Source organism: Propithecus coquereli, unplaced genomic scaffold (genome assembly GCF_000956105.1).
Source record: "Propithecus coquereli isolate 6110/MARCELLA unplaced genomic scaffold, Pcoq_1.0 Scaffold822, whole genome shotgun sequence".
Taxonomy (NCBI): Eukaryota; Metazoa; Chordata; class Mammalia; order Primates; family Indriidae; genus Propithecus; species Propithecus coquereli.
Window position 1 is genome coordinate 151,798 of NW_012154419.1, and position 4,510 is coordinate 156,307.

General features: G+C 36.0%; 1 long non-coding RNA gene across 1 annotated transcript; it reads right to left on the bottom strand.

The window, feature by feature from the left end:
* Positions 1-320: 320 nt before the first annotated feature.
* Positions 321-4,509, bottom strand: LOC105825804. Its single transcript, XR_001138284.1, has 2 exons — positions 4,447-4,509; positions 321-636 (listed from the first exon to the last, which is right to left on the bottom strand). It is a non-coding gene; the product is annotated as an uncharacterized LOC105825804 (long non-coding RNA).
* Between the last annotated feature and the right edge of the window lies 1 nt (position 4,510).

The following is a 4,510-nucleotide window of genomic DNA, read 5'->3' on the forward strand; positions in this document are numbered from 1 at the left end:
ATTACATATTGATTCCCAAGAGAAAAAGAGATTACTCACATGTTTTAATGGCTTAGAAATTTTCTACATTCATGCTACACAAATGGTGATGTGCAGAATTCTTTAGAATGCACATTTTCCACATTTTTTTAAAGAAAATAGTCATATTTATGATGTAGCTCATGACTCTGCCATTCTCTGCCTTATGGGAACTGAGGATGTAACTATTCCCTCAGATGGTTATGGCTCCCAAGGGAAAGTTATTAAGCTAGACGTTGTTGCTATAATTACCAGTAGCAGACTCTGGTTTCTAAGGAAGAAAATGCAACAGGATCTAAAAGGCAGGTTGAGACACAGGGAAATTTTATTTTCTTATTCGTGAAATTGTGTAAGATTTTTCAGTGTTGAAATTCACTTTCAAGTATGATGGTCAAGAAATAACAAGACAATAAGACATCAAGCATAGAAATTATGCAGTTTTATAATTTTCTCTGTTGCTTCTTAATCCACTAAAAAATAATTTCACAATTCAACACATTTAGGCAGCTTCTTTGCTACTTTCTTCAGTTTTTACTTCTTTAGGCAACAATGGATCAATCTTTAGTAACAAACCTTCACTTGTTGAACTGCGAAGGAAAGCACGTACCACAAAGGGACCTGAAAACAAAGACAAGAATCAATCTTGATTTTATTCCATAGATACCTAATGAGCAAATATAGTAGGTCCTCAATTAACGCCGACAGGTTCTTGGAAACTGTGACTTTAAACAAAATGAATTGTAATGAAACCAATTTTACCATAGGCTAATTGATAGAAAAAAGAGTTAAGTTTCTACAGCATATTTCTGGTCACAAAAATATCATCAAACTTCTAAACAAAGATCCAAAACACTTCTAATATTAAACATTGAAATAAATGTGACCTATACATACATTTAAGAAAGATTAATAAAAACAAGTAAAAAATTATTTACCCAACTTTGGGTGAATCAGTGAGTGATAGGAGTCATAGTGGTGGTGGGTTAAATCAAAGAATAAATGCAAAGGGAAACTTGTAAGGACCACCACCACGAAGTTCAAAAACTAACAGATATGGCGGACCCGCTGAGTAGCTTTTGTACGGCACCATTTACTGTCCTGCATTTGTATGATTATCATACACTTTACAAATTTTTATTTTACAATAATTTGCATTCATTCATTCATTATTTCAATCCAGCATCTGGGCGGCCAAAGCCTCTCCCAGCAGGGTGCAAGGTGGAAACCAGCCCTGGACAGGATGCCGCGCCACCGCGGGGCCCACTCACCCCCACACTCACTCATCCTGGGACAAGGCAGACATGCCAGTTAGCCCAAAGTGCCCACTTCTGGGATGTGGGAGGAAACCAAAGTACCTGGAAAAAAACCTTCACAGACATGAGGAGAACATACAAACTCCTCACAGACAGTGGTCCAGGCCAGGAGTCAATTTTTTTCTCATCAACGTTATGATGAAAGGATATTATTTGAGAACCTGCTCTAAATATATATAACAGAAAACCATATAGGACTCATTTCATATTTTCACTTGAAAAGTACTATATTACTGAACTAATATTTTGAATTGTAAGAAAGGGAAGACAATTTCATTTCTAGAGTAGAAGACAAACTAGATATACTCTAGAATATTAGAGATTTGTCTTTGAAACTACACATACTTAATAATCACTTCTCTCGTCCAGAAAACGATCACCCAAAGTTTATTTTATTGCAGTCAACAGTGAAGGTAGCAGGTGGTGATACTTACATTTGATGGAAATATTCTAAATGTTTGTTTAAAACAGTACAGATGCTCCCTTTGTGTTATCAGTTGGCAAAAATTAAAAATCTTTTCATGAGAACAATGTTAAGGGGCTTCATTTAAAATGGAAAAAAGAGAATCACAACATTGCTTAGAGGATTTACTATCCATCTTTCTACCCTTGCTACAGTCTCAGAGGATCCTATACCGAAATCGAAGTTCTCCATGGAATACAAGAATTCATACACAAAAAAATCACTAAGTATTATGGCCATATTTAGGACAGTAGAGTTAACAGATGAGGTACTTATTCATCAGTGTGTTTAACTCCCAAAGAAGGTGAAAAATAGCTTAAGATTGTGTTTTAATTATAAACTTGGTTATAAAACTAAACCTGACAAATTCCTATCATAGTAAGCCTATAAATCAATTGAGTATAATCGACCCTTGCTTGGCTTCAACCATCCACGAGTGAAACCTGTCTAAGGAAGAAATCTGAATGGCACATAATGCAAGGATAGAGGCACTAGACTGACCGTGTTCCAGCCAACTACTGCTTCCACAGCTTGGTCACGTTTACAGATTTACCACGCATCACCCCCTTTATAAGTGACTCTCATGACATAATAAAAATGATCTTCTTTCAGGTCCCATTTATTTATTTTTATAGCTGCTGTGATTGCTTTGGCGTTCTTCTTCATAAATACTTTGCCTAGGCCAACGTCTGAAAGAGTCTTCCCTACATTTTCTTCTAGAATTCTTAAGGTTTCATGCCTTAGGTTTAAGTCTGTTATCCATCTAGAATTGATTTTTGTAAGAGGTGAGAGGTGGGGATCCAGTTTCAATCTTCTGCATGTAGCTATCCAGTTTTCCCAGCACCATTTATTAAAAAGGGATTCTTTTCCCCAGTGTATATTTTTGTCTGCTTTGTCAAAGATTAGATGAGAATACGCGGATGGTTTCACCTCTGGATTCTCAGTCCTGTTCCAAAGGTCTATGTCTCTATTCTTGTGCCAGTACCGTGCTGGTTTAGTTACTATATAGCTCTGTAGTACAGCTTCAAGTCTGGTAGACTGATACCTCCCAGTTTGTTCTTTTTGCTTAAGATTTCTTTGGCTATACGAGGTCTTCTCTGGTTCCATACAAAGCATAGAATTATTTTTTCTATATCTGTAAAGAATGATGATGGTACTTTGATAGGGATTGCATTAATTCTGTAGATCACTTTAGGTAGTATGGACATTTTAACAATGTTGATTCTACCAATCCATGAGCAAGGTAGATTAAAAAGCTTTTGTACAGCCAAGGAAACTATCATTAGAGCGAATAGACAACCTACAGAATGGGAGAAAATATTTGCCCTTTACACATCTGATAAAGGGCTGATAACAAGAATCTATCTAGAACTCAAAAAAATCAACAAGAAAAAATCAAACAACCCCATCAATAAATGGGCAAAGGACATGAACAGCAACTTTTCAAAAGAAAACAGAATAATGGCCAGCAAACATATAAAAAAATGCTCAACATCTCTAATCATTAGGGAAATGCAAATCAAAACCACAATGAGATACCACGTAACTCCAGTAAGATTGGCCTTTATCAAAAAAAACCCAATGCAACAAATGCTGGTGAGGATGTGGAGAGACAGGAACACTCTTACACTGCTGGTGGGACTGCAAATTAGTGCAACCTCTGTGGAGAAGAATTTGAAGATACCTCAAAGAGCTACAAGTAGAACTATCATTTGATCCAGCAATAGCAGTATTAGGCAACTACCCAAAGGAACAAAAGTCACTTTATAATAAAGACATCTGCACTTGAATGTTTATGGCAGCAGTATAGCAAGGATGTGGAAACAACCCAAGTGCCCATCAATCCATGAGTGGAGTAATACAATATGGTATTTGTATACAATGGAATACTACTCAATTATAATAAACGATGGTGATCTAGCACCTCTTATATTTTCCTAGATAGAGTTTGAGCTCATCCTCTGAAGTGAGGTATCATAAGAATGGAAAAACAAGCACCACATGTACTCGCCATCAGACTGGCACTGACTGATCAACACTAAGGTGCTCACACAGTGGTAATATTCTTTGGGGGTAGAGGGGTTGGGTAAACTCACAACTGATGGATGCAGTGAGCATTATAGAGGGGGAAAGGGGCACGTCTCAAATCATGGTTGGGATGTTGCAAAGTTATAACATGTAACCAAAATGTTTGTATACCCATAATATACTGGAATAAAAAAAAAATGACCTTCCTTTTCTTTTCTAAAATAAGATTAAGAAAGACAATTGCTAGTGCCAATGACAAAGTGAATGTCTGGCTTTACAAGGTCATTTCATAAATTATTTTAGTTTCTATTTAACAGCATTATATGTTTAAAGCAATCGGTTATGGTTTTCTTTCAAACTTTATTACAGTTAATAGTAAAAAAAATGTGGGATTTTACAAAGGTTTCAGGATATACTCCTTATTAATGCTTAAGAGGTCTCCTCTCTAAACAACTACATTTATAAATAAGGTAATTAGGAATCCTTTGAGGAATTAAATTTTACTTATTTAATCCCTGGAAATACTGTTGCTGTTGTATGTCAACTTGATTGATCTCTTAATATTTCACATTTTTTAAAGTATCACAGGGCTATAGGTAAGTCCACCCTCAGCAAATCACTTACCTAAACTCAGTGGTCTGTGCCTACAAACATCATTAATAACTGCTTGCAGATTGGCAGTTATCTG